The sequence below is a fragment of the Gadus morhua genome, chromosome 10 (assembly GCF_902167405.1).
Source record: "Gadus morhua chromosome 10, gadMor3.0, whole genome shotgun sequence".
Classification (NCBI taxonomy): domain Eukaryota; kingdom Metazoa; phylum Chordata; class Actinopteri; order Gadiformes; family Gadidae; genus Gadus; species Gadus morhua.
In genome coordinates this window covers 3,000,304-3,012,803 of record NC_044057.1, presented here as the reverse complement: position 1 = coordinate 3,012,803, position 12,500 = coordinate 3,000,304, and the positions used below count along the sequence as shown (strand labels likewise).

At 45.4% G+C, this 12,500-nt stretch overlaps 1 protein-coding gene across 3 annotated transcripts in view; it reads left to right on the top strand.

Annotated features, from left to right (window-relative positions):
* Positions 1-1,326, top strand: part of LOC115552503 (protocadherin-10) — a 19,322-nt gene extending 17,996 nt beyond the window's left edge. For all 3 annotated transcript variants that reach the window (XM_030368669.1, XM_030368670.1, XM_030368668.1), the window contains exon 5: positions 1-1,326. This exon is cut by the window's left edge and continues 172 nt beyond it. The gene's annotated coding sequence lies outside the window, so the exon portion shown is untranslated.
* The last annotated feature ends 11,174 nt before the right edge of the window (positions 1,327-12,500 follow it).

The window sequence follows — 12,500 nt, the reverse complement described above, 5'->3', positions numbered from 1 at the left end:
AAACTAAGCAGAGATGTACAAAAGCGAACGCAAGGAGAAGAGAAACGTCAATTTGAAAAACTAAAACTAAAAAAAGGAACGGAAACGTCCAGATGAGGAATGTGACGGGGGGACGGAAATCTCTAAGGAATTTAATTATTTCCTTTTTTTGTGGAATTCTTTTGAACACTGCCAGGCCTTTTTGACACACACACCGTTAGTTTTTTGGATGGTGCGTGAGCCGGTCATGCGCCGGTTGAACGACCAACGGGCAGCCAGAAGGCCATCGGCCCCCGAGGGGGACCCATCGGCTCTCAGCAGGACTGAGACATTAACTACGGTGAAGAGGTGGAGGGCTGAAGGGGCGGGGGGGACGACAGAGAAACACTGGATTGGGGAGGCACCAGAAGGACCTTGAAACACCCCGCGTCCTCGGTCTGTGTGCCTGTTTACAGCACTACTGTATACGTATTTAAGACCAATCAAGGAACATTCATTCAGAAAATGGAGGGGGGGAAAAAAACAGCATAAAGAATAAAAGATAAAAACAGCGTAGGGTGGGACAGCAGACCAGAGAACGCCCACGAGCCCTTTAGGCGTTTGTACTGACAGATGCCAACTTGTACAGAGGATCTTTCTGCATTTCTAAATGCAACACAACTTTTAGAAATGGACTCTTTTTTATTCTGTTCGTGCGGTCAGCTGTCTCTATCCCCAATCTACTTTGAAAACTTTGTAAACGAGTGTGAGCTGGATTATTTTTTTATATGTTTCATTTCACTTCATTTATTTTTGTTAATTCTTTTGCTTATTTTTTTATGATTTGTTTCACCGCATTGTGGGCTTGGTCAAGTGTTTGACTTGAACCCTAGGCATTAAGTAGTTTCTATCGTGTGAGAAGTGTTTACTGTACTATTTTAAAGAGATTCAAAATGAATATTAAAACTCTATATCTAAAGCTATCTATATTTACTTGTTCTGAAGCTTTCTCAGTGTGGTGGACTTCCCCCTAGAAGAGCGTTTTTTGCCAAAGGCTCTTTAAGTGCTTTAGGGATCACAGGCTATGGGGGTCTGCTGGAAACCCCCTTTGTGGATGTAAAATGGCATTATTTCTTTTTTCACTTTTGGATATACATAACAAGAGAAATTATGTCTATAAGTAAGGAGAAGTTAATCATTTAGATTGAGAACCATGGTAATTCTGTGTCATTGTAACCACAAATAAGGGTCCAGCTGAAAACACGACGGCCAAACATGAAATGTGTTGTATAGAACGCAGTCTGATATACACACATGATCTCTTACACAAACACAACAATATGCCAACATTAAACTTGTAAATGGTAATTGAAATGTCTCATGTGATTTATTCTAGGACTATTTCCATCGTATTGGGCACATTCATCATTCATAGCACGATGGTTTTATTAACACATTTGTCATCGTGCTTTTGTTTTGTTTGACAAAGAGCTGTGTTCGTACATCACAGAGCCCATTTTATATTAAGGTATACATCATATCAAAAAAATAATAATTAGATCTATGCACAGGCAGGTTGTTACATTTCCTCAAACGTATGAAAATGTAATTGCTGCATTTTAAGGACTCAAAATCGGATGTAGAGATAAAAAGAGAAAACCTCCAAGCAGAGCGGTGTAATGCTGCCTGCACAAATCACGATAAGATCACTGACACTTCCATCCCCGAGACCTGGCTGGTTCAGAAGACCACATTGTATGTTGGGATCGCTTTAGTCAGTTGAAATTGTGTCCGTAATCCAAGGTAGATTATGGTATTTGCAGATGGTGATAAGCCCAATAATACAGTTGGGTTCAACGACATGTTCATAAATCATCCTTAATCTTTCTTAATCTTCTGCTTAAATTCAAAATATTAATTGATGTGTTTATCCGTCCTCGAAAAAACAGCCCTACCACCTTTTTGAGGCTGCGGTTGCCCAGACCATGAATATCACAAACAAGTAGGAAACCTGCTGATGCTTTCTTTTTCTCTGTCAAGCAACGCACTTATGAAAGCGGAATGAGCGATACAGAGCAAGTGATGTCGTACCACTCTCTGCCTAATGAGGGCAGAGTGATTTGCGCAGCGTATCCAAGGTTGAGGAGGGAGAACCAGGGAGGAACCAGACTACAATCCTATCGTTCTCCTGCCAAATGGATCCCTTGTGCGTGACCTCCACGTAGGCTAATCTCAAACCACCGATCCCCCCTCTCACCCACCAAACGTTCTCATGTCCGTGGGCGTAAACGCACGTAGAAATCAAAATGAGAAAGTCACCGGAGACTAGAGAGTAAGAAAGATTATATCCGAGCAAGAGAATAACTATTTGTAATTACAATAATTTGTCGCTATGTAACGTAGGAGAAATAAATAAAGATAAAGACAAGTAAAGACAAATATCTTGAGAGAAAAACACATGAAATGTAGTGTGTGCTTTCCTGAGAATATGTGTTTGTGTGTCTGTGTTTATGTGTGTATGATTGTGTGTGTACATGAATGTGTGTGTGTCTGTCTGTGTGTATTTTTGTGTGCGTCCCTGTCTGTGTGTTTATATGCTTGTGTGTGTGTGTGTGTGTGTGTGTGTGTGCGTCTCCGTCTGTGTGTTTATGTATGTGTGTGTGTGTGGCTAGTGGAGTGTGTGTGTGTGTGTGTGTGTGTGTGTGCGTGCGTGCGTGCGTGCGTGCGTGCGTGCGGGTGGCTGGCAGAGTGTGGTTGCGTTAACCCGATAGCAAAGTTTCAAAGTCACAGACTTCACAAAAGGCAGAGCGGATTAGGAGCATTGACTTTTATGTCGGGAGTGCGCTCCAACTCTGCAGACGCAGGGATCAAAGCCCTGGTCACAATGGCATTCTGAAACCCAGATGATCATGAGGTGATGAATTAAAGCCACAATCCTACGGACAACAGCTCTACTTTTCTTTTGACCCGGAAACATTGAAGGTCAATTACTGGTTCATTGAAATCTCAATGAAAGAACGGGCGACTTCAAAGAGCCTGCATCTCCTCAGGCAGTTCCCTGTGCTCTGTGCTCTGCTCTGTGCTCTGTGCTGCCGGCTGGTCGGTCCTCCCCACTCTCTCTGCCAGATTTAGTGTCATTTCAATAAGCACTTAGTTCACAGAAGAGTGTCCAACTCTCCAGTGTGCTGTGGACCATGGAGACTGGATTTATGGTGCTGCAGAAACGCATCCAGTCAGGGAGACAGTACAGATGCCTTGTTGCAGTTAGCATCAGAGCAGGGGTGACTATGAGAGATTTATTGAGGTCCTCGTTGTATCAAACCTGCTCTTTTTATCGAGTTTCCGAAAGCACAGAAACGACGTGGGTCTAAAGTCAGGGTGGCTCTATTTGTAAAAACTCATGTTGCTGAGAAAAATGTGGAATGAAACCAGCAAGCAGCCGTCATTATTATCCAGCATTTGTCAAATGCAAAATGGAGGAGCGGGTTGTGGAACGGGAGAGTAAAGTCAAATAAAAAAAGTTCAGCTTGTGAAAAAGAAAAAAGCGGAGAATCAGAGCCTCAACAGGGATGTCAGCGAAAAAGAAAAGTCACATTAGATGTTGCTGAAATGCTTCCGCGCCGTGGCTGAGGCGCGTCCCTGGCCCGGGGCTATTTATTTCACACAACAACACCGGCTAATGTATGAGCAGAGGCAGAAATAGCGAGCTTATCTAAGTATCGCCGACCGCTGGAGCCGCTCTCACTCTCTCTCATTCACTTTCTTCCTCCCACGCCTTCCTCACTTCCCCCTCTCCTCTTCCTCATGAAGTTGTGTTTCAGAGTCTCCGAGCGCACACACCCACCGGGTCCCTCTCCCTCCCTCCCTACCTCACACCCACACATCCCTCCCCCCTCCCTCTGGCCCACTCACCATCCCTTCCGCCCACTTTCCCTCCCCTCCCCTCCCTGCCTCCCAACCTCCCTCCCCTCCCCTCCCTCCCCTCCCTCCCTCCCCTCCCTCCCCTCCCTGCCTCCCCTCCTCCCCTCCCTCCCCCCAGCCGTTGGGACCGGTGGCCCTTTGGCCCTGTCATCCAGCCGCAGCCCAGGCGGGCACACGTCTCACAAACATACACGCACGCACGCACGCACGCGCACGCACACACACACACACACACACACACCCGCATACACACACACACACACACACACACCCGCATGCACACACACACACACACCGGCATACACAAACACACACACACACAAAAACACACAAACACACTCGTAAGCACACACACACACACAGACGCACACACACACAAACATCCAGACACACACACACACACACACAAACAAACACGCACAGACAGACACACACACACACAGACACACACACCAACACTCATGTGCAAGGTCTGCAGTATGAAGTCAAGGCCCTGGAACGTGAACATCTCCAGAGATATGATCCAGGGCTGGAGAGCCAGCCAGCAGAACCCTGATGGGCATCATGTACAGGGACAGGAGATACAGGGAGGGGGAGGGGGGAGGGGGGGGAGAGGGAGGGGGAGAGACGGAGGGAGGGAGGGAGGATGAAGTGGAGAAAAGAGGCTGCTGCTGATTCTTCATTTAGTTATTCAGCAGATGCTTTTTTTTTTTATCCAAAGAGACTTACAATGGAGGCCGAGAACAATCGCAGTCGGTCGGTAGTTTCAGAGAACGACCACAGAGAGCAGAGTCGCTCTAGGAATGCAAACACACGTTTAATAGAGTTTAATAATTATGTAGCAGTGCTCCACCACCACCTCTGCACCACCACCCCCTCCAACACCACCACATCCCCCCCCCCCTGTCCCCCACCACCCCCTGCTCCACCACTCTGTCCAACCCCACCCCCTCCACCACCACCCTTTCACCTTGGCTGTTTGGGTCCCCCACTACAACACACATTGCGTTTCTCATCCTATTCCTCTCTACCACTCCGTCCCCCACTCCTTTCCTTCCCCCCCCCCCCCCCCCCTCCATCCTCCTCCTCCCCCCCCCCCCCCCCCCCCCAACCTCCCACAATGCTCTTCAGCTCGTTCAGCGATTTGAAGGAGAGTCGGGTGAGGACGGGAGAGAGACAGAGAGGCGCGCTGTCTTCCGCACCGCCAGTTGCTGCGACGCGGGGGAGCGTTTCAGACCCTGAGGACGGCGGGTGTAGGAGACAGGCGAGGAGGGGGCGTGTACGACATGCACGGGGATGTGTGACACCCTCGGCCCTATTGTCAATCAGCTCTCTTTATTTGATTGCAAAGACTTGGACATTGAGGATTACGTTTGAATTTGTGCTAAAACGTTTAGACGTGTATCCTGGTGACTCTTTGGTGTCTGTTGAACAAACACAACACCCTCTACCCAGGATTACATAGAAAAAAAAAAATATATATAATTGTATCTTACACTATAGGCCAAATGACACAATATTAAGGCTGCTTGGGGACTGATGAAGTTTGGGATATTTCAGAAGGTGCACCTCCAGTCCGGCTTACCGGCAGTTTATCCAGACCCCCTAGTCGTCGTTTGTGTGCGATAAAGAGCCCGTCTTTCCTTCATGGTCTTCTAGGGTCAATCAAACATGCATCACTTTGTTTTCCCCTGATCGCGTGGGTGTGTGAGGGTCAAGGCAATGCAAACCGCCAGTGGAATTTAAAACGGCAAATAAAAGTATTTATTTGCGAGGACCCGGAGTAAACAGGAGAAAACATTGTTAGTGTTCATAACACGAAAACAACAGCAACGTGAATGATGCCAATGAGTCGGAATCAAAGAGCAGCGAGCGAGTGTGATCTCTGCAGACAAAGGTTGACACCGTATTCTTTGTTTCCGTCTTCAACGTTTTCATTTCATGCAGATCACGGGACAAACAACCACAGTGAGGAAAACGTTCAGGTCCCCACTTCTGTTGACTTTGTTATGGTGTCAAAACATCGTGGGATAACACGTTCTCTCGGGTACAAGGCAAGCACTCCCCTGCATCCATCTGTTCACCGTCCTTAGATGTAGTTTCCTCAAAGGCTACGCTGTTACGTGCAATGTGCACAGAAGAGACTGGAAAATCTGCGCACATCAGTCGTTAAAAGTGCACTGTGCAATTGTTTGGCAATCGTTTCTGACTGAAAAAAAGTGTTTAGTGTGGCCAAAGCTTTAAAGGCGATGCTGACGTGAATTGCTGTTATCCCACACATCCAAGATGTCTTGATCACACACTCAGACTTCACACACTGCGTGGTATAGCTCAGTGTGAACAGTGGATAGCTGCGTTCAGAGCTGTGTAAAGATGTGGACCTGAGTCTATATAACAGCGGATCTAAATGACTAAAAATAAAAGGGTAAGGCAAATTTAGAGAAGCATGAGCACGGCAAACATCAGCCAAGTACGAGAAGGTTGCGTCTATTTTCAACAGGGAACCGTGATCTAACCTAAGTGGTCGTTCAAGGTTTAACCGCTGATGTATGTCAACTCGTTTCGCAAGGACGCAGTTGGCTGTCCTTGGACGATAACGTCTGCTCAAAGTTAAGCTTCAGCAGTGCGGAGCGGGACTGAACTACACCAAACCGCTCCAGGAAAAAAACACTCGCCAGTTTCCCTGTCTTCCCCTGTTCTCTGTGTTCTCGTTTGTTTCACTCCAGAATCCAAAAACAAGATGTCGAGGAAATTAGCGAGTGGCCGCCAGCCAACGGTGTGCTGGCAAGCAATGTGCGAAGAAGACTTTGTCCAAGTTGTCCCGCATTCATCTATTTGTTATGAATTTCTGTCTTTTTTTAACGCATTTTATCCCACAAAATGTGAACAAGGTGGAAGTGTCAAACAAATATACTTGTTCCATTCTGCCATGGAGGAAATGGTAAAATAGTTCACCTTACAAAAGTATTGGTGTGTATCAAAACCCCTCCTGCCACTAAACTGTCGTTAATCTACAAAAAACTTATGGTAAAATAGTAAAAGATAAAACTTTTTCTATTTCTCATTGTACAGGAAACATACACAAGAACATATATATTTATTAACTAGGAAACAAAACATGTTTGCATAGAAATATGCATGGATTTTGTTGTCCATGATTTGTAGTTTATAGTATTCCTGGTAAGTAACTGTCCTAACCAGCAAATGGTGGTGGAGATAAATAAAGGCGGGGATGGGGTCAAGTTTGAAATTTGTAGATTGCAGAGGATTAACCCATTCCTCTCCTGGGACCTGAGACCTGCAGACATGTGATGAAGAAGCATCTCAACTGCAGGGATTTGAGTCATACACAAAGCAGAAGCAGAGATCATTCAACGTTGTTGAGCTGCCATCCAAGACTTTCTCTGATAATTCGTCTCACTCACCTCCACCTGGGAGGTTGTACAATAACGAGCCCATAAAGGGGTAATGATCGTTCATGGAACTATAGTCTGTATCCATGAATCATTCAGAGGTCTCGCTTGTTCCATCAGACTACAACATATTCACTTGTGAAACGCAGAATATTTCATTTTGTGTTAAGGGAAAATTGAAATGTCACTTGGAGCATTCATTTCTGACACACAGGCACACACACACACACAGGCACACACACACACACACACAAATATACACACACTGACCTCTTTTCTGCTGGTATCGGCTCAGGTCTGGCCAGGCTCCAGTTGGCAGGCCCCGGAGATGAAGGGCCATGTGTGTGTGCGTGTCTATGTCTGTGTGTGTGTGTGTGTGTGTGTGTGTGTGTGTGTGTGTGTGTGTGTGTGTCTTTTAGGTGGGGGGGGGAGAGACTCAAGAATGATGGGAATGGGAGAGGGTTGGCATGGGGAAACCACCCAGAATAAGGACTGCTCTTTCTCACAACGCATTTCGACGCAAACCCCAGAGATGGAACCCCGAACGACTGCGGCACTCTGGTGGAGGAGGTGGATGAGGTGGAGGAGGACAGCCATGGTCACCTGTGTGGAGGTGGAGGAGGTGGGACTGTAGACCATTAAGCAGCCTGCTGTTGATGCTGATCGGTTACCTGATTAAAAAACAAGGATTTTTGTGCGTAATGCTTTGGAACGTTACCTTGGTTTTCAGATGACTCAAGAAAGTTTTCCAGGTTTGGGTGCATTTCAACCAAAATGGGAGCTAGCAAGAAAACTCCACCGATGTGTTTATACGATCGGAGCCATGGAAAAAGCATCAAATCAATCTGACCAGACTGCGGGGGCAGCGAGAATACTGCTACTTCTGCTTCAATGCTTCACTATTGTTATTGTAGCAGAAATATTAATATATACTTTATTTACATAAGTGGGGGCGCCATAGAACATTGGGAAATAAAATATAAAAACCAAGTAATTTACCTTAAACAATAAGGCTCTTCTGACACTTTGTTGTGTAGAACAGCACAAAGGCAGATTTTTGGAAGGTTTTACTGTTGAAGCACAGATTGCTAAGATGTCTGCTGACATGGTTACCCTCTCCACTGAAAGCCCTCAGGTCTCTCTGTCGCTCTCGCAGTTTCTACATCTTTTCCCGTCTCTCTTCAACTCTACGTCTTTCCCGCTCAACACATTGTGGTTGTTCTGACATGCTCTGCAAACATGTTGTCAGAGAAACAGGTCCAACACACACAGACACACACACACACACAAACTGTACATATAATATGGCCATATTGTATTTGGAGAATGTTTGTGTGTAAGTATGCATGTATGTATGTATGTATGTATGTATGTATGTATGTATGTATGTATGTATGTATGTATGTATGTATGTATGTGTGTGTGTGTGCGTGTGTGTGCTTGCCCTCTTATTTGGAAATAACGTTTTACTGCTAACGAGTTGGTGATTAGTACTTGGCAAACAAGCAAGCCATGACAATACACTTGCACCCTCGCTTCCTCACACACACACACACACACACACACACACACACACACATTCCTCTGGACTGACCGCCATATGCTGTACCAGTTGGGATAGCATCTTGGCAGTCGTAGGATGGGTGAGGGAACAAGGGGGGGAGGGGGAGGGGAGGGGGGGGGAGGGGGGGCTGTAAATGACAACAAGGACCGGGGATTTAACCAGCAATTAAATCAGCCAACCATGGCAGAATGTATCCTCCGCTATGAAGTGTTCATTTATTATTTCATCATTTATATTATTATTTATGTCCCCCATAACGTATCTTCGATTTATTTACTGCTCAACCAAAGTATTGCTTTTATCAATGGGTCAGAGTAGGAAAATAGACTTTTAAGAAATATACATGAAACACATTTGAGCAGGGCCATCTCTCGCCGTGTTGGTGGCCTTGGCGAGATTAAAATTTGGCTTGGAAGACCGAACCAGTACTCAACACCGCCTCCTCATTCTACAGAAACATAAAGACCGAATGGTTCCAGACAAAGATAACTTTTGCGATGAAGGAGGATGACAGAAAATGGTATGAAAAGCTTATCTTCAACTAAGGCAGCTTTATGCACTCTTCGTCATTCAAAACATTTCCTATTTGCTGTGAATATTAAGAATTTGATTGGACTTAAGATCATCAGATGTCACTTTTCCAGCAGCTGAGGGCTTCCGCAGATGTATCCTTCCTCTCTCTGCTTTTCTTCATTTATTGTCCTCTCTTTTGTTCTCTCACGCAAACACACACACACACACACAGGCACGCACACGCACACACACACACAAAAACAAACACAGACACCCCATCTAGACAGAGTGAACACCATTGCTACAATGTTGGATAACATTGTACACGTGTGCAATAATATAAACGTTTCTATTGTAACTGTAAAGCAGTCTGCGTGCTGCATTCATGGAAACCGTTGAAGACAAATACATATATAATTTTTTTTTTTTTTTCAAATTGGACAAATTGTCCTGGTAGCTTGTTGCTCGTTAGCTTGTTGCTCGTTAGCCTGCTGCTTGTTAGCCTGCTGCTTGTTAGCCAGCTGTCCTTTAGCCTGCTGCACGTTAGCCCTCTGGGTGTTAGCCTGCTTTATGTTAGCCTGTTGTGCCTTAAACTGCTGCACATTAGCCTGCTGTGTGCTAGCCTGCTGCATGTTAGCCTGCTGCACATTAGCCTGCTGTGCGTTAGCCTGCTGTGCGTTAGTCTGCTGCATGTTAGCCTGCTATGCGTTAGCCTGCTGCACATTAGCCTGCTGTGCATTAGCCTGCTGCATGTGAGCCTGCTGTGCGTTAGCCTGCTGCATGTTAGCCTGCTGTGTGTTAGGCGCAGGTCACTGTGCGTGAACAGAGCCCGTAAGTGACGTCATCACAGCCATCACGGTTCACATCGCGATTTGTCACACACCTCTGAATTGTGATGCTCTGCAAGGAGATAGTGTGAACTGAGCGTCCACACCAATGTTACAACGAAAGGGCGTCTTTCAACCGGACAGGCAATTGGAGTACGATGTGGAAATAAGCTGATATGACAACAGAGTTGAGTTGAGTTTCATGAAGTGCTGCAGTGAAAGACACTACTGTCTCTAAATTCTTCTTTCTCCTACTGTTTTCCAGATGAAGCATTGGGTGTGAGTGTGTGAGGGAGGTAGAGTCCGGTCCTGGGGTCACGCTGGCCACACGGTTAAAGGCGAGCCCCGGCCTGACTAGAGGAAAACACATGAGGCGGTTTGGATGCCAAAACCTGAGATGTGTAAACGATATTGCGCCGCACACGCGCTCACACGCGCAAACACAATACCAGCAAACCCCAAAATACAAACCGACAAAGAAAAAAAGAAAGTAGTGCATCAAAGCCATCTGTTGTCCCGCTCCGCAGAGCTCGGAGGTGAAGCGTGAACACCGGCTCCATGAGGAGGGTCACGGTGCCGGGGTCTGTCTGGGTGTGTGTGTGTGTGTGAGAGTGTCTGTGTGTGTGTGTGTGTGTGTGTGTGTGTGTGTGAATGTGTGTGCATGGGTATGTGCTGTGTGTGTGTGTGTGTGTGTGTGTGTGTGTGCGCATTGTGTGTCTGTATGCTTGTGTGAGTGTGTGTCTGCAGGTAAGTATCTAGAAAGATGGACCCCTTCAAACAACCAGGGTTAATTACATATTCTATTGTCTGCCAAATAAATTACCCATTTTCATGTGAAATGTATTTGTATGGTTATGTATATATAAATATGTGTGTGTGTGTTTATGTGTGTGTTTGTGCATATATGTGTGTGTGTGTGTGTGTGTGATTGTGTGTGTGTGTGTGTGTGTGTGTGATTGTGTGTGTGTGTGTACCAAGTGTAAAAGTAGTAATTTAACTACTGCCGCTGCTGAGATGAACAGCGGTAGCTCGTCTCAGTTGGAATGCACATGCACACCCAGCGGTTTGTGTTGCATGGGAACGTGCACGTGTTTGTAGGCGTGTTTGTGTGCGTTGCACGTGCTTGTAGACACGCGGACCGCCCGTGTCAGCCACTGCAAGGGGGGGGGAATCGTCTCCCTGGCACTCCAGAGACTGCAAGATCGATATCCCCGGTGACTCCCTTTCTGCATACGCCATGTTATTAGTCAGAGAGATTGGTGGAACATGATTCCAGTTGTTACCGCAAATTTATATTGACAATCCTCCCCCGCTGTACATGACGCCGGGCCTCGTCGATAGATAATGGCGTTCATCATTTGAGGGCCGCCCTCTGTCTTTATGGGCAGGCCTGGCCTGGTGTATCCTTTACTAACGTCGATAATGCCTAGTTAAAACCATTTTTCACTCCCGCTCATCTGTCTCTCTCTGTCTGTGTCTCTCTCTCTCTCTCTCCCGCTCTCTCTCACCCCCCCCCCTCTCAGGGGATGTAGATAGATGTATGTGTGGGTGGACCTATAGGGATGGTTAATATATTCAGTGATAACATCTTTCACTTTTGTTTATTCCATTTATATTAGAGAAATAACAGAGAGAGAGAGAGCGAGCTCTACGGTGTCTGCTATGGTATTTATTTGATTTGACTATCTGTTCAACCTTCAATATTTGGATATACTGCTCTGATGATAAAAGCAGTTGGATGAGGAGCAATACAAATCTGGTAAATATAGATGAATCCTTTGGCAATGACCTTTGAAGTTATACAGTTACAGTGAGGGAACATTTATTAACCAATTACATTAGTTCATGCAGTAATAATCATTAGCATAGGGATTAGGGAAAGCTTTCTGTGTTGTAGTCAAATTCTTGTTAGTTAGAGTTTTCTGGTCAGGGTTAAGATTTAGTCTTAACCCAACCTATCTTAGTTTACATGAAAACCATTAGTGATGATGAACACGATTAGAGAGATAATTAATGATCAGTTACATGTCAATTTACTGTTAATGAACTGTTAGTTAATGCTAATTAAAGTTTTACCTTCTTTTAATTAGTGGTTAATTAATATACTATTATACGTTAATAAGAATGTTTTATATCTTTAAACAGAAGGGATCACCTAATTTTTAACAAAGAAATGTGACTGGGAAGACCTTTCACGGTTGAGTACGCTTCTCAGCAATGGATCTAAAAAGGCGATATGAGGCTGAAATAGAATAAAATTCATAACGTTATGTAAAAGCTGGAAATAGAAGATACATGAGGATT